The 18,357-nt window shown below is 41.6% G+C and overlaps 1 protein-coding gene across 3 annotated transcripts in view; it reads left to right on the top strand.

Moving 5' to 3' along the window:
• Window positions 1–17,824: 17,824 nt before the first annotated feature.
• Window positions 17,825–18,357, top strand: part of TIFA (TRAF-interacting protein with forkhead-associated domain) — an 8,796-nt gene continuing 8,263 nt past the window's right edge. The window contains exon 1 of one of the 3 annotated variants that reach the window (XM_012727938.1): window positions 17,825–17,911. The gene's annotated coding sequence lies outside the window, so the exon portion shown is untranslated. Of the gene's footprint in view, window positions 17,912–18,088; window positions 18,188–18,295; window positions 18,347–18,357 lie in introns of those variants that run through there. The other 2 variants (XM_012727939.1, XM_012727940.1) reach the window with 2 other exon arrangements.

Raw genomic sequence — 18,357 nt, 5'->3', positions numbered from 1 at the left:
CTAGTGCCCATTTTCATCAATCTTAGGAATTTCTAAATACTTATTGCCTACTTGCATTGTAAAACTCCTTGCATTATGAGGACATCAGCAGACTTCCTGAGAATTCTGTGACAATATTTCACACACAGTCTGGGGCTCATAAAATGAGTGAGTTCATCATGCATCAGCAGCGACAAATGTTTAGCTCATTAACATCGCTGTGTGAAAAGCCTTTGTACAATTTAAGGGCCAAGAGTTTGTCCTTTTTAGTGTCTCACTGCCGCCCTCTTGTGGTGCATGTAACCGTTAAGGCAGAAGAGCTTTTAACATTTCACTTTTCTATTAAAACAAAAAGTGGCTCTCTGAAGAACAAAAAAGATCAAATAAATTACAAGACAGTCATGGCCCAGGGAGATAGAGAATGTTTGTGAAATATGAAAATAGAGCTGCACGCGAATCTTTTCAACTCCACTTCAGGAAAAACTCACTGATCTCTTCAAATTTTGTTACAGAAAGGGAAAAATACCTCTCGACAATCTCAAAATCTGATGCTTCAATACAGCAATGATGCTAAGTTACACTTGCCCCATCCCTTCAGTACTCTGAAACCAAGTTAGTGTGAAGAGCAAAGCAGGGCATGCTTTAACAGCATTGGTGATAGGAATTTTGCAGGGACTCCACCTTAGAGGAAAAAGCATGCACTGTTCAAAAGGAATAATGATGTAAAATACATATTAAATATTTTTTTTAAAAAAGAACAGAGTTTGAAAATACAAAAAAGAAAAATTCCGGAGCTTTCTCTGCTGAGGAAATAGTGCTTCACTTGCAGACACAATGTCAGGACTCCTGCTTTATTCTGATTTCGCGACAGTGGAAAGAATTCTGCCAGCTGTCCTTAATATGGTCTCGGCTCTCCCGAGTCCCATGTTGCTGCCCACTCCTGGCCCTCTCAACCCCCAGAGTAGACCACCAGCTTCCAGGCAGGCTTCCCCATCTCCTGTCTCTTGCACCCAGGCCACACTGTCTCCTTCACTCACAGCTAGACAGCTGTTTAAAACAGCAGGAGCCCTATGGTGCAGCAGACCCCTTCTGTCCCACCCGCTGCTCCCCTCGGCACTGTTTTCCAGTGGATACTCCTGTTCTGCTCCCCATGTTGTCTCTGTTAAATCTTCTCACTGCCCCCCGCACCTCTGGCCTACACCCCAGCTCTTGTATGCATAAATACCTAAAATACATCTTTCTAAAAAAGCCTTTTAAACCAATATAACTGGGGGTCACTCCTTACTAATTATCACTATAAGTCGTGTTCTAATACTCTGGCATGGCCCAACAGAATTTTTTCCTATTTATTATTATAGCATCTAAAATATACACAAGTCACCTAGCTCAAGGTATGAATATTTTCCAATCTTTTGCTTGTACTTTTATTTGTATATTTCCCACTCTGTCGTCATTGTACAGTATGTTTACAAGGTATCTGAATAAAAACAAATAATGTTTATTTTTAATGAGATAAGTACAATATTATGTGAGAGAAAGCAGGCTATGAAATTGTTGCTACAGTGTGAGGCAACTTCGTAAAAAAGCCTATTTTCCAGAAATAGAAAAAAGTCCACCCTAAAATTCATTAAATCTCCAGGGAGCCTCAACAACCAAACCAATGTGGAAAAAGCACAAGGTTAGAGGTCTCACACTTCCTGGTTTCAAAACTTGCTATAAAGCAACAATAATCAAAACATATATGGAGACCAGTGGAATAGAGTGGAAAGCCCAGAAACAGTCTCCCCGTGGCCGAATGCTTTTCAAGCAGGGTGCCAAGACCATGTGGTGGAGGCAATACAGTGCTTGAGAAACTACATGCATGCACAAAAGAATGAGGTTGGGGGAAGAATGCACTGGACTGTGGTGATGGTGCACGGGTGAATTGGTGATGGGAGGCCCACGGGGATTACAACTGAGCTGGAAAAATGCACAAAATGAAGAATGATGTAAAAAACATTATGTTTATGGTGTAAAAAACAAACAAACAAACAAACAAAGAATGAGGTCAGACCTTTCCTTCTACCATTACCAGAAATTAACTAAAAACACACAAGAGCTAAAACTATAAACCTCTTTGAGGAAAACACAGGAGTAAAGCTTCACAGCATCAGATTTCACACTGATGTCTCAAAAAAGTATACTGATGTCACCAAAAGCACAAGGAAGAAAAGAGCAACTGGTTGTCATCAAAAAATTATAACTGCTGTGTCTCAAAGAACACAATAAACAGAGCAGGGGAGAACTCGTGGAATGTCAACAAATAGTCACACATCATAATCTGACAAGGAGTTAATATCCAGGAATGTAAAGATTTAATAATAAAACTCCAAGTAATGTAATTGAGCAGAGTCAAAGGCTTAAGTAGGCGTATCTCCAAATGACCAAAAGGTACATGAAAAGATGCGTAATGTCACTACTCATTAAGGAAGTAAAAATAAAAACTATAATGAGATACTGCTTCACATCCTTTAGAATGGCTATTATGAAAAACAAACAAACAGTAAAATAACAAGTGTGGGAAAGGATGTGGAGAAACTGAACTCATTGTAGGCTGTGGATGAGTATATAAAATAGTGCAGGAGGTGTGGAAAATGGTATGTCCACTGTTCAAAATATGAACAATAAAACTACCATATGACTTGGTAATGTTGTCTATGAGCACATATCCAGAAGAACTGAAAGCAGGGATGGGATGAGCTGTTTACACAACCACAGAACTGAAAGCAGGGATGGGATGAGCTGTTTACACAGCCACAGAACTGAAAGCAGGGATGGGATGAGCTGTTTACACAGCTATTTCCAATGACCGGAGGGCAGCCCATGGTCTGATGCTTGGACACACAAAATATGGCATATGCATGCAATGGAATACCATTCACCCTTAAAAAAGGAAAATGTGGAGGGCCCTCCTTGGTGGTGCAGCCGGTTGAAGCACAGCACTAAGAAGCTAAAGCCACTTCAGCATGAGATCAATCCCTAGCCCCAGAGGTGACCACATGGCATGGCAGACCTCTCCTGACCCGCCCGCTGCTCCCCTCAGCAGTGTACTTCATCAGTAGGTCCGTTCTGCTCCCCACTATGTCTCTGATGAATTCTCTCACCACCCCTGCACCTCTAGTCTGTACCCCAATTCTGTATGCATAAATAAATACATCTTTAAAAAAGGAAATGTTGCAAATGCTACAACATGGATGAACTTTGAGAACATTATATTAAGTGAAATAAGCCAATCACACAAGGACAAATATTTCCAGATTCCATTTACACCAGAGAGCTGGTAGAGTCTGTTTCACAGAGATAGAAAGGAAAATCATGGGTGCCAGAGGCTGTGAGGAGGGAGGAGTAGGGAGGTGTTGTTTAACGGACCTAGTTTGTTTTGCAAGATAAGAGAATTCTGTGGATGGAAGGCAGTGATAGTGTCACAACAACATGAATATAAACTGTACACTTTAAAATGGCTAAGATGGTGCATTTCACATGTGTTTTACCGAAATTAAGTCATTGAGTTAACAGTCAGAAGGAAATACACCCAAAATATTGAGTAGTAGTTTTTTAAAGTCACTCCTTTCTCTTCACATTTTCTATGACTATGCATCCTATATAATTATTAAAAAATGCCTCTTCTTTTACCATTACACATCACAAAAGTTTTATTTACAAAGCATTTAATACTTGGTTTCTTTTCACTAGCCTCGTGTATGCTTTAAGGAAAAATCATATTGTGGGTAATATGTACTGGTGCAAATAGTTTTGTTTGTTTTTTAAATAACTTAATTAAAACTCATCTAGGAAAACTTACCCAACATCTGTGTTTATTGATTTTAATCCATTCCTGATTCAGAAGAACTTTCTGGTCAGGAAAACACACAGACATACACACACACACACAGAAGCCTTTATTAAAACAAGAGGAAAGACTTAATGGAATAATTTCTACTCTTTATTTCCTGCAGCATGTAACAAGCATTGTTGCATGCTTAGTATTAGAAACACAGAGAAAAGAGCAGAGGAAAATCCCATTCCTGAGTTCCCAGTTCCAAATGAAAGCAGGGAGGTCAACTGGCATCAGTTTGATCCATCATTTGAGATACACAGGAGGAAGGGGATGACAGCAAGGAGCTCAGAACCTGTTGCAAACGCTGACAGGGGCAAATCTCCTATGCTCTTTCCCTGCCCTCTCCACTGAAACAGAGGAGGAGGTTTTAAACCTTTCCTTACATTTTGGGAACAATTTACTCAGAAAGGACAGAAACCTGGTTATGGGAGGGCTAACCTATTCCAGGTGATAATATCTGATTGTTCTGTTAGGAAGAAAACAAAGAGACTGAGAAACCCTTCAGGCTGACTTGTTACTTAAGTTCTGAGACTTTCCTTCACTTCAATGTAAAAATAAATTGAGTGTTTTAGGGGCTTCCTAGAGAGAGGGGCTCCACTTGGTAATTTTTGCAAGAATTTCACTTGCAAAGTAGGTGACAATAATCTGGGTTTGTCACATGTTTAAAATGACAACACAAATTAATAAGGTCTGGGTGAGTAGTGTGCTGAGTGGTGACAACAATTAACAGCCCTTGTATTATTTATTTAAAAGTTGCTAAGTGAGTATATTCTAAATGTTTTCATCACAAGAGAAAAAGGTGTAAATTAGAGATAGATGCTAACTAGGTTTACTTACTTTATTTTGCAACTTATTTTACTCATTTTGCAACACATCAAATCACATTTATTTTTTTTATATTTATTTATTTATGCATACAAGAACTGGAGTGCAAGCCAGAGGTGCAGGGGTGAGAGGATTCACCCGAGTCAGAGTGGGGAGCAGAACAGGCAGGCTGAACGCTGCTGAGGGGAGCAGATGGGTCGGGAGAGGTCTGCTGCGCCATGTGGGTCACGTCCCTGGCCAGGGATCGAGCTTGTGCTGCAGTGACTATGATAGCTTCGTAGTGCTGTGTTTTAACCCATCTATTTTAAGCGAATACTGCGTTATATGTCCATTACATCTCAATAAAACTGGGGCATAAATATATCAAATATATTTTAAAATAACAATATATTACATTTCATAGAGTTTTACATTTTCCAAGTAGCCTGAAAAATCTCTCGAGAGTGGTCCCGTCCGGCACCTTCGCCCCTGGCTCTGCATAAGCAGCTCCTGTCTTTCCTGGCTCTGTGGGACTCATTTCCAGCTCCATTGTTTAATCTACACACTCCTTGCTCCATCACTGAATGTCATGCTCTCACTCACAACCCCTCATTGTTGCTGTCATCTGCCAACACCCAGGACACCTGTGTGCTCCAAACCACTCCTATTCTAGATCTCAATAATTACATAGTGGCAGGACGCTCAGTGCCTTGAAATCCTTCCTTGGAAAGATCTTTTCTTTCACCCCACCTCAGTGATTCACTCCCATGACCATAGAGCCTACAATTTATTACCCAAAATGTGCATTGTTCCAAACTCTCAAATTCATGTGCTTCAGTCTGCCCACCCCCGCAACTCTCATCTCCCAAATCCAACAATTCCAACAATCCTAGCAGCCCACCCAACTGCTAATCTATTAAACCCATATCCCCCCACCCCCCGAGATCCTCTCTGCTCTCAGTTATGACCTTCGTTGACTACATATGTTGTTGAGTCCTTTGCTTTTAGTATATGTTAAAATCAGAACTCTAGTTAAATCCTACCTTCACGCAATTGGACAACGCTGTGGGGTCAACAAACATCTCTCCAACTCGGTGTCACTTCAATTTCTAACTTGGAACCAGGCAATGACATGGGGTGTATGACACCCACTGCCCCCTGCTCAAGTGTACAGGTTCTCTCTCCTCCACTCTCAGCGGAGGGAGAGGTTTCCATGGGGTCCCACCCACCTCTACCACCAGCTACACTCTTCCCTTGCCCTCTGACCTTCTCTTTATAACCAGCCACTTCATTTTTACTTAACCAGCCACCCGTCTTCCTATTTAATCCCAGGGATATAGCCTTTCCTTTACACCGTCAAGTTTTTCTCTCCATTGACTCATTCCTGTCACTTTACACACCTGCCATGATTTCTTCTATCTGGGAAGAAAGATCGCTTGATTTCTCTTTGATCAGTAGCTACTGCCCTGTGCAACAAAATGCCTTGAAAGAATTGTTCCTGCTTGAGCTTCCAAACTGTCTCTTCCCATCTTCTCTTCAACGCATCACAATCAGACCTGTGCTCCATACCACACTGAAGCTGTGCCTGCTCACCAAGTTCAACAGACATTTTTCACTCCTCACCTGAGCTGACCTACCCACAGCACATGGCACTGAGCTGTCCTCCTCTGTTGTCCTCCTGGACACCACACTCTTGGTTTTTCTCCATCTCGCTGGTCACTCCTCAGCCTCTGGGCTGTTCCCCTCCTCTCTTAGCACCCCTTAATGCTGTAAGGGGCAAGGGCTCTGCCTCTCTCCCTCTTCTCTATCCAGATCCACTTCTTGGTGATTTATCCAGTTCATGGTTTCAAATGCCACATATTGATTGACAGCCAACAAATTTCTCTCAAGCCCCTACCTCTCTTGAACTTTTCAGATACATATTTGAACTGTTTGATACCTATACTTGCATATACCAAGTAGCACATCCTGATGTGACCACACTGAATTCCTGATCCACCTGAATTACTCCAGCTACCCAGGAGAGTGAAGTGAAAGACCAGCTGTGAGGGCCTCTCTGGTGATGCAAGTGGTTAAATCTCAGCGCTATGAAGCTCTCCACAGCCACTGCAGCATGAGTTCGATCCTGAGCCAGGGAGCTCACCTACATGGCATTCTCCTGTCTCCTCAGCAGTGCGTTTCAGTGGATCTACTTATTCTGCTCCCCTCTCTGTCTCTGGTAAATCTTCTCACCCCACCCCCGTACCTCTGGCCTGTACCCCCGTTCTTACATGCGTAAATAAATAAATCTTTTTTGAAAAAGAAGAAAGAACAGTTCTGAAATGAGCTGTACATTTGAAGAGAGTGAGTGTGAGCGAATGGGGTAACCTGGTGTCCACCTGGTGTCCATCCACCACTCATGACTACAGAGATGGACAAAGGGCTTCAAATGTTTCCAATTAAATAACCTGCAACATTGGGAAGTGTGCATCAGACATGATTCATTAATCTCTCAGGAAAGGCGCTGTCCACTTACAGTTTATTATGCCTTACAATAAGTCAGGGTATGACTCAGGGAAGAAACTTTCTGGGTAGGGACACTGTATTTTGGAAAATGATGGCTTGTCCTATCCAACCCTTAATGAGAGTTTATTTAAAAGGGAAGGAATAACAGGAAACCTGAAGAGGGTCTAAACATTTTTTATAGAAAAGAAAGCCAGTTCTGAGCAGAAAGGTCTTAACTGACCATTTTTCAGGGGTGCTGGTGCACTTAAAAGAGAAAATACCACAATGGCTAGATGTGCTGGGGTTGAGACTCCAGGGTGAGTAAGTGACCTGATACACCTGGAGTTGTAGTCGGAGGATATACAAGGATACAACAAAACTAATATAAGTACAATAAATATAGACATGAGTGACTCTTGCTTATGGGGATGCATTCGAATGAGAAAATAGGAAGCCATCAGCTCACATATCAGGTAATGTTTCACTGTTTTACCGTATTACACATTACTTGTGATATTATTTGTTTCCCTGATACTGTTAATAATAATTAATAAAATATAACTCAAAATTTCAGAGTCGGACATGGCCTAACTAAAACCAATGGTTTGTACATTATGCTTTGGGGAAAATGCCTTCATATGTAACTGCTATTTACTTCATTTCTTTCTATTCTAGAAGCATGGAAGAATGATAGCGTCTGGTAACTTTCCTATGTTAAAATCTGTCTATCCCCCAGAAGCCTATAAACAAAGCAAATGACAACATCCTACAAAAATTACATGTCACTGTGAATAAGAAGAAACAAAGCCACAAATGTGGCATGCACATTCTTGTAAAAAGTTCATCAATCCTGAGACGCTTATAATTTCAGCAAAGAAAGCATTTACAACAAAAATGTTCTGCTGAAAGTCATCAGTCTCTGAAATGCATTAAGGGACAGCAGGGGGAAGGGGTCAGTGAAATTATTTTGGAATGGGAAAATATAAGGCATTTCAGAAACACTTTAAAATAGACATACTTATTAGCAATGGAATTTCCAGTTTATAAACCCAAGTAGAGATTATAACAGTATAATCCCCGCGGAAGGGGAGGTTCTAGGTTTTCTGCCCCACCCAAGGAAGGGTGGAGCTGAGCAGGGAGGAGAAACAAGAAAAGACTGGGAGGACTTCGGAGATGAGGAAGGAGACTGGGGGAGGCACGTGGAGGACAGACATGTGAAGAAGCCGCCCCAGCTGCTTCCTGACCTTGGACTTGCATCAAGGATTTGGGGGCCATGGAGCAACACACTTGGAAGAGACATGGGTGAGAGACCTGCGGGGAGGTTGACAATATCTTGATTTGTTTTTTGATTTTGTTCTTTTTTCTCCAGACCTGTATGGCCTCTTCTGACCATTCCTATAGTTCCCCACCAGAAGGTGCCTTAGATTTGTGGCATGCTTCTGGGCCTCAGTCGCCCTGTTTTAGGCCAACCCTACTGGCTGGGCATTTACCCATGCGGGGATAGGTCATTTTGGGTATTTCTTAGGGAAACTATTCTTACGATATTCTTTCTCATCTCTTCTCTCTACTGCACAGACTCTGCACACAGTTCCTTTCCATTAAAAGTCTTATACAAAGAATATGTTTTGCCTTTAAGCAGCAGATGGCAGAGCCCATTTAGAGCTGGCAGGTATGGGGGTGAAAGGGTGCCCTTCATTCTGCCCAGTAATAAGGTCACAGAACACTTCAGGAGAGATGGCTCAACACATAAGACTTGCTCATTTCCTAGTATTACTTTATTAGATATCATACTACCCATCATGATGGACATGTGGCTTTTCTTAAAAATTTGAAACTGTATTTTTTTAATTTTAAAGTAATTCTGATTACCTACTAATGTAAACAGAAGATGCTACTAAATTCTACTGTCTTAGGGGAAGAATTTGAAAGATTCAAAATAGTGACAAAAAAAGACATCTGAAGTAAATTATTGCTAGTCATATCATTTTGTTTTACTTTAGACTACAGTTGACAGGGTTTGGAAAGAAGAGGTAGAAAGATATACATACATACATACATGAATTGAAGTTTACTCAAAGACTTGACTTGGCATTTGACTTGGGAGTGTCTCCCAAGAGGTCAATTAGCTTAATCTACCTCTATCCAAAATCACACATGCCGCGCAGATGTGTAATTTGCTGCTACATCACTTAAACAGAGGGACATACAGCATCTGTGGCAACATTACTACTGCTCTGTAAAGTTCAGTGGAGTTTGATTTAAGCAGAGAAGAAGACACCCCAACAGCATGGGGATTATACAAAAGCCTCACAACCAAGGGCAAGGAATGAGTGTTCTTGAATGAGGTGCCAACCAACCAAAGCACATATTCTTAGACAAGCTCTAGCTGCATCAAGTGAAAAAGAAAAGGTAGAGAGGGAGGGAGACAGAAGAAAATTTTATAAACAGGTGCCACTAGGTTGTGCAGTGTCAAACCACCCCTCCCCATACACCCCGCTTCCAGTTTATGGTCCCTCTTTGCAAATTCCCCAATATTCCAAAGGAATATTGTAATTTGGAGTTTTTCAAAGTACTCTGGAGTTCTGAATTCAAATGCTAGAATTTCTTAATGGCAGGACTCTGTTTTGCAGAGAAACACAAAAGAATTTATTTTTTCCAGACAGTTTCCTCTCTACATAATGCTTCTCTACAGCCACAATTCTCAATACCTCCCATTGAGGGAAAATGGTTGTACTCTAAGTTTTTTGCATTCTAGCAAAACCATCGAGGCATAACAAAAGTGACAGCTTCTGTTATCACTTCTTATGCACGCCAGGTAAAACCTTCAGAGTTAATTTTTCAAGCAAGTCATCCCAGCTCCTTTAATGCTTTAATCAAACATCTTGCTTCAGTGACAAAGCCAGGCATTAACTAACTGGTCTAGCAAGCTCTATGACCTAGAACTAAGTTATTAAAGCTTTCTGAAGAACTGGTTCCTTCCCCCTTCTTTAAAATAACCTACGTTTACTGATGCAGGGAGTCCTCCTCCGGACTTTCTGAAGAGGTTTTAGAAGTGCAAATATTCTTAGTACTAAAGTCATTTAAATGTAAATAAGACCAGAGGTGAAAACAGGGTCACAATTTAAAGAAGAATTTCTTATACTTTATGCCAGCTTAGTACCCACACCTACTGCATTTTGTCATTAAAAGGCTGACACTTACCTTTCACTCAAAGAAGAAAACACTTTAAGATCAGCAGGTCTATCATCGCACAAAGTAAACTAACATAACCTCCCTGAAACAGACTGTTTCTCATAAACAGCACGTGTTTCTGGAAGTAGAAGTTTGAAAGCAAACAAAGCTGGTCACTGTCTCAGAAGATGGTTGTGTAATTCAACTCCCCAAGTTGCTGCAGATTTGCACATAAGACACGCCCTTTTAGGAATTGCTTTGGTGAAAGGTATTCTGGGAGTTGTATTACTACAGAAAAGTTCCTCCTCTTCACCAAGCTACAAACTCCTTCATTTGACTTAGTCACAATGGAGAGTCACATCTCTGAGAGCTGCGAATATAGGCAGTGAGTATGACATTGTTTTAACTTATTGCTGGAAGCTCAGGTTAGACCACCACTCACTCAATTCTCATCTACTTTATAATTGACAGCAGAAGCAAGCTCCTGGTCACAAGGCTTATTTCAAGTGAAAAAGGAAGTCAAATTTTTTCTCATAGAAACATTTATTATGTAACATGGCAGACACTGTCCTTCAGCTCAATAACCTAATCTGCAGTTCCAAATTTTGACATTTTATTGGAAAAGTTATTGAATTCGATATTTTTTTTTAGGTTTAGATATGCCTTTTTTATTTTTTAATTTTTTACATAAGTTTATTTTTACATCATTTTGTACATTTTTTTTCCATCTCGATTGTAATCCCCACGGGTTTCCCATCACCAAATCACCCATGTGCCATCACCATAATCCGTGCATTTCTCTCCCCCTCCCCGTTTTTGACTCCACCCCCTCAAAATGTCTCTGGTATATGGTTGTTCATTATTATTGTTATTTTCTCACCTGGTCCATTATACTCCTGCTATGAGTGAAACCATCCGGTATTTTTCTTTCTCTTTCTGGCTTATCTCACTAAGCATGATCTTTTCCAGCTCCATCCAACTTGCTGCAAAAGACATGTGTTTCTCTTTTTGGTTGCTGAGTAATATTCCATTGTATATATGTACCACATCTTTTTGATCCAGTCATCTACTTTTGGGCATTTGGGCTGCTTCCATGTTTTTCCAATTGTAAATAAAGCAGCAATAAACATGGGGGTACAGGTATCTTTTTCAATCAGTGTTTTTGTGTCTTTTGGGTAGATACCTAAGAGTGGGATTGCTGGGTCATAGGGAAGCTCCATGTTTAGCAGTTTGAGGAACCTCCAAACAGTTTTCCATAGTGGTTGTACTAGTTTGCATTCCCACCAGCAGTGCAGGAGAGTTTGAAGTCAATCATATTTTAACCTTCTCGGTTGTTTTGAGTCCGCTACACTGAAGAAGTGTCTTTGCAGGTAGAGTAAGAGATGTCATTAGTAATAATTTGGTATGTATTAGGAAAGACTTTTTGGTATATTTTCCAGAAACTGAGCAAGTGAATTACTCTAGTAACAGGGTAACAAATCACTTGGCAAATTGGGTGGTTTCCAACTCTGCTTCCCCACAAAATAGAAAAAGGAAATATTCAAATATTCAGCCACTAGACAACTGAAAATCTTTTTATGGCCACTATGCAAATCTTGATATATGATTTTAGAAAACTCTCAAGACATCAAGCATTTGATTCAAACAAAACTCTTTCTATCTCTACGTGAAGAGTTTTTCTTCTCCATTTTTGTAGAATACTTTTATTTGAGCTATAATGCCATTCATCTATGAATTGATTTTTATCACAAATGCATTTCCATAAAATGTTTTATAGCTATGCATCAAAATTTTCTAATTAATAGTATTTCAATATATAATACAATATTTTAAAATGTTAATAAAATCTGTGACTAGAGGAAATAAAGATGCTTACTTTCAGTACTCACATGTTTTCATTGTAATAATAAAGGGTTAAGAAACTACCTAATATTGTAGCCACATTCTGCAGAATTAACAATAGAAACTTAAAGAGTAGAAAAAGGAACATAAAATTTCTAATTGTTAAACTTGCAATGTAGAACTACTTGTAACAGAGGCATCAAATCACTAGGATGTATCATTTTCACTGGATACATTTGGAAAAGTTATTCAACATCAGACTTAGACCCTTTGTAACAACTTAGGAGAAAAAATGAACATCCATTTGATAATTTGAGAGTTAGTATTTCTAGTATTAGTAAAATTCTGTGAGAGTAGGTGAGCAGAGATGTTTTAGAAATTGAGTTGGACACAACACAGGCACAAACAGGAGATACTGTGGTTCAGTTCTATACCACAGAAGGAAGCAGAATGGCAGTAAAGCAAGTCACACAAACATTTTGGTTGCCCAGTACATACAGAAATGGTGTTTAGACTATACTATAAGGGTTGGTCAGCAACCAACCCTTAGAGTTGGCATGAGATGACAACATTAAGTCATACCATTAGGCACCACTTCCAATTCTAGTTCTCTTGCTATTTCCACCACACCTGCAGTTATCTAAACCATTGAAGTCTCGAACCTCTCCATGTCAGGGAAGTTAGAATCCAAATTCCTGTTAATGTTTGTAGTGGGGAAAAATAGCAGGGTGGGTCCAGAGGCTTCACCAGAGACAGAGCAGAAAACAAAACATGTGGATTTATTGGAAAAACCCTGCTGAGAGAAGCAGTTTACAGGATGGGAGAAGTCTGTGCCCAATGGAGGATTTGAGAATCTGTTTTATACACCATTTCTCCAGGCTTTCTAACCTGGGGTACCAGTTTGCATCATTTACCTGCTGGGATGTCTAGTTTGAGTACTATCCCTTGGCACAAAAACATATCCTGGCTCTGGTTCTGTGATCGTAGAGCTGAAATGGTTTATCTGGACATGGTGGTCAGTTTTTTTTTTTTTTAAAGATTTATTTATTTGTACATACAGAACTGGGGTACAGGCCAGAGGCTCAGGGGCGGTGAGAGGCTTCACCAGAGACAGAGTGGGGAGCAGAACAGGCAGATCAACGAAGTACACTGCTGAGGGGAGCAGCGGGCAGGTCAGGAGAGGTCTGCCGCGCCATGTGGTCTCCTCCGGGGCAGGCGGGAATCGAACTCATGCGGAAGTGGCTTTAGCTTCTCAGTGCAGTGCTTTAACCCACTGCGCCACCAGGGAGGGCCCATGGTGGTCAGTTTTACGAAACTGCCGTCAAGGTGATTTTATAAATTCCATTATCAGCCTTCCAAACTTGCCTGTGGGGCCAGGAGTGGGGGCTTAGTTTTTAACCTAATTGAACTGTACCTCTTGCATGAATCATGAATGTTCTTAATGGACTCTAGAATGGTGAATCCTTTCCCAGTCTCCAATGGATTTTGCCCAAATCCATCAGAGAATTCACTATCGATGGGAGCAAATGCAAAATGTATTTCTTAAATAATAAGACTTGAATAGGATATGACTTCTTGATCCATGGGCTGCAGAATGATGTTGTGTTAGCAGGTATTAAGACAACATCATCTCTTTGTATATCTTTAGCAGGTGCTTTGTCAATTCCTTTCTATTCAGAAAGGAATCTTTTTTTTTCTGAGCAAGAGGTCTTACCAGTGGGCTTAAAATAGCCAGGAAAACATGTTGTAAAAAGACATATGCTCTGTATGTTGAATTCAGGCTTCCTTCTACTTATAAAGCACAGGAAGATTTAACTCTTCTGTGCTAACTCTTCAATTGAGCATAAATCATAAGGATCCTAGGAACTTCAGAATAGCAAATGAACAGTGGCTTCATAAAATCACTGGATACACTGATCCCCAACATGTCAGTTGGTCCTTTGAAACTCTGAAGCCAGGCATTGACTTCTTTTTAAATGTGAAAAGTCCTACATGATGTTTCCTAGAGGACTGCTTGTCTGCATTGAATATCTGCTGTTTAGTGTAGCCTTGTTCATCAATGACTTAGCCAGATCTTCTGACTAATGTGCTGCAGCTGATTACATCCGCATGTCCTACTTTACTTTGAACTTTTATGTCATGCAGATGGCTCCTTTCCTTAAATCTCCCAAACCAAGCAGTGCTAGCTGCAAACTTCTCTCCTGCAGCTTGCTTACCTCGTTCAGCCTCTACAGAGTTGAAGGATGGTAGGCTTTGGTGTCAGAAATGTTGGGCTTATAGGATCTATCCAGATCACTAAAGCTTTCTCCACACAATAATGAGGCTGCTTTACTTTCTTACATTACTGTGTCCATCACAGGATTTTTCCTTGGCATGCAAGGCTTGGCTGTTTGATGTAAAAGACCCAGTTTCACTCTGTCTTCGCGTTGTACACACTTTCCTCACGACATCTCATTGTTTCTAGGTGTGGGTTTGGACAGACAATGTGACTCTTCCTTTCACTAGGCCACTTAGATACAAGCCTATGATTTCAATTGGACCAACTCAATATCGTTGTGTCTCAGGGAACAGGGAGGCCTGTGGATGGGCACAGGGATGGCCAGCTGGTCAGTGGAATAATGAGAACACACTGGATGTATTAAGTGTCATCTTACGCAGTGTGGTTTGTGATGCCCTCAAGCCATGAGAAGAGCAACATCCCAGATCACACTAACAGATGTAACCTATAACAAAAATGTAACGTTCCAAATATTGTGAGAACTACCAATGTGGTTCAGAGGCACTAATAATCGTGTATTGCAGGACAACAGGAACTGACAGAGTGCTCAGAACAGGGTTCCACAAAACACTTGATAGCCAGCATTCTGTCCACCAGATGAAGCCCCTGTGGCATTAACGCATTCAGGGTGACCTCTTTCTCAGCAGACTTCTCTCACTTTACTCTTCTCAACAAAGCTGTGTGTGTGTGTGTGTGTGTGTGTGTGCGCGCGTAACTATAGTGTCTATACAAACATAATGCAAAATGAGACAATATCCAAATAGCTCGGTCAAGTATCAGAAAGCTCTCCCCACTGCCACATTCTGTCCTCTCTGACTCAAGTTCTCGTCCTAAGATTAACCAGTATCATCCTTCCAGTGACTGAATCTCCTTTGCAGGTAGTTTGTGTCTATCAGACACATCTCCACAAAAGGTAGCTGGTTCTGTACTTGGTCGTGCACTTTGATTTTTTTCCTCAGTGGCACATGCACCAGGTCTCACATAGCTCTAAACTGTTTGTTTCATAGGGAGGCAGAGTGTTTTTTTCCTTCCCACCCCAACACTTTGCACTCCCACCTGTATCCTGCGTAGGAAGGAGCTGAGTGAGATCTCTTAAGATATCTGAATATTTCCACAGGTTGGCAGAGAGCATCACCTATAACACAGGTTACCCCAAATCTGCATTACCCCAAATCTGAGCATCTGAACTGGACTTCGGAGAGTTATCCCAATGTGCATCTAAGTGTGTGGAGCAAAGGTAGGTATGCTACAGACCAGTTACCAGCAAGCGAGGCAAACAAGTGACACTCATCTTTTTATAATGTGGTTCCATAATCACAATTAGCTTCCTCTATTTTTGTTATTTTAAGTGAAATAAAGTAGGCTTTCAGGTACATCAGCTTAATGATGGGCTACTAAAACATCTAAAAGCTATTTTCAAGTTTTCCCATGGAAACACACTTTTATATTGGGTTGCCAGAAAAATCATGACCTAGGTTTTCTATGCAAAAAAATGCATCATGACTTTTCTGACAATCCAGAAGTTCTAAACCACCAGGTCACTGAAACAGAAATTGCATTTCAACTCACAGCATGGTGGTAAAGGATGGTGATAATGGGGGTCAGTTACAGGAGGGGACACCCACAATTGATTATGAGAGGTAAGACAAAATTGCACTGTATTTTTAAATACTAACACAAGTTAAAGTTTTTGCATTATTTCAAAGCTAACTAGAAGCATACTGGAATGTGGATTTTATGTATTTTCAAATGAAATGATTTATCACTGATCACTGAAACAGTAAGTCCTTTTTTTTTGTATCAACAATATATGGCTATAGTTGTCTTCTACTTTACTTTTTAACAATTCTAGCCTGGCTCTTCCAGTATCGTTTCTCTGAAAGGTTCCTTTCAATCTCTCTCAAAGCTAGTATCCTAGGAATACCAAAACCTTCCAGAAAGCAGTTGACTTACTTCATACTCTGACATACTCTTACCAGTCTCTTTACTATCTAGAATAATAAAAATTGGGGATATTACCAAAGTTAGTGTTATATTAGAAATATTTGCACCAAAAAAAAAAAAAAATCCCCATTCAGTTATAGAACATCTAGCCTTGGTCACGGAATCACTTTGTCCTCATCAGGTGAGCCCATTCCTGTCTCCACACAGCCCAAGGCCCCTACCCCATTCCTCAGGACAAGATACTGAGTCCGATGTTACATCATTATCTTTGGAATTTCCATGTCCCTGTGGCTTTTTCTCCTACTAATATATTTGATCTTAACTTGACTATTCGAGTAGCTCAAGAACCCACAGGACTAGGAGGAAATTTCTTCTCCAATCCCAAAGCTGTTTAAAAACCACCTAAAGATGTCTTTAAACTCACAGGAAAGGAGTCTAACCAAACTGTCTACAGGAAAAGATGTAGCTGTTTTAAGTGACTTTACACAGCAGGAACAGGAATAAAGCGCACAGTTCAAATGGCTTTGCCTAATGTAGGTATTTGTGAGCTAAACAACTGCTTTTTAAAATATCTTTTTTTGGGGGGGGGCAGAAAGCTCAATACATTTAAATTATAGAAAGTAATGGGCACATTTCTTTTGGGTTCTGACTTTTCCCAAGCTCTAACAAGTTTTCTGGATCTTTAGTGAGTTTTCACAAACTCGGGAAGCCACGTTGTAACGTCCCTATCTTAGTTATTTGAAAGAGAGACGAATAAATGTGATCACTGTCCATGTGCTCTCAAACCTTAAGAAACAAACTTTTCCATGGTGCACTTTCGGCTGTCCCAAGACCTTTCAACTTGAAGGCCCATTATTTCTAAAAGTCATCAGAGGGAAAAGCCATCACTGAGGCTGGATTCTGCAGTAGAAATAAAGGCTTATTCAAAGTGTCATTTTGACTCCTCGAGTAAACCAAGTAGGTCATGAGAAGGAAAAGAGAAAAATGGAATCACCTTCAGCATCGTGAGTTTTAGCACCGACTGTATCTTGTCTGCGCTTCAGTATAACGCCTATGTCAACCGTCCTTGGCTGTTAGAAAGTGTCACATCTTAATGTTAACGGCTAGATGTCAGAAAATCCCATTCTGATACACTTTTACTGAGTGCGTTTATGGCTACGGTCAAATACACACACCTTCCACCTGCTCCCATCTTCCGCCAGAAGACACTCTGGCTGTTTGGATTGGGGGAGACAAAATAATAAAGGTTGATGGTTAACCAACAAAATTGCACCTTTCCAGGAATCTGCCTCCCTTGCCAGTCACCTCCTTTACTTAAGTTGATGGTTCCCGGTTCTAAGTCCCTGGGAGAGTCCAAGCCTTAACCTGTCACTCAACCTCTCCATTATGTGGGGGCGCAGAGCGCAACATTTGGCTGCCAGCGGAACACACTCGGGAGCAAGCAGCTCGGCCGAGGCCCAGGGCCGATCCCAGACCGGAGTGGCCCCCACCTGACACCCACCAGAGCGGGCGGCCGTTTCCCCAGGCGTGAGGTAAGAGGGCCGGCAGCCCCGTCCTCTTCTGGCCATCCTTTCTCCCCTTGCCCAGCGTCTGGCTGCCCCCTCCTTCCGCGCACCCCTGGCCTTTCCGCCCTCTGCAGTCTCCTCACGCCAAGCCTCCTCCCCGCGGCAGAAAAGCAGCATGGCTTGTGCACAGTGAGCCGCGAGACTCCTGAGGGGTGGCCCACTCGCCCCGCACGCGCCCCCGGCGTCTCCGCGGGGAGCCCCCAACCCGGGCCGGTGGAGGCGTCGGGGCCTCGGAGGTGTCGGGTGAGGGCGTCGTGGGCGCCGCCTGACAGGAGCCCGGGCGGGTTCTGGTTGCGCCGCCGCCGCTGCCCGTCGCGACAGGCACCCAGGCTCTGGGCCTCGGCTTCCCCGTCGGGAGGGGCTGTTGGGGGGCCTGACGCTCGGACTGTGGAGACGTGAGGGGTACAGCGGGC

Source organism: Condylura cristata, unplaced genomic scaffold (genome assembly GCF_000260355.1).
Source record: "Condylura cristata isolate star-nosed mole 26May11 unplaced genomic scaffold, ConCri1.0 scaffold00021, whole genome shotgun sequence".
NCBI classification, from domain to species: domain Eukaryota; kingdom Metazoa; phylum Chordata; class Mammalia; order Eulipotyphla; family Talpidae; genus Condylura; species Condylura cristata.
This window is presented reverse-complemented; position numbering and strand designations above follow the sequence as displayed.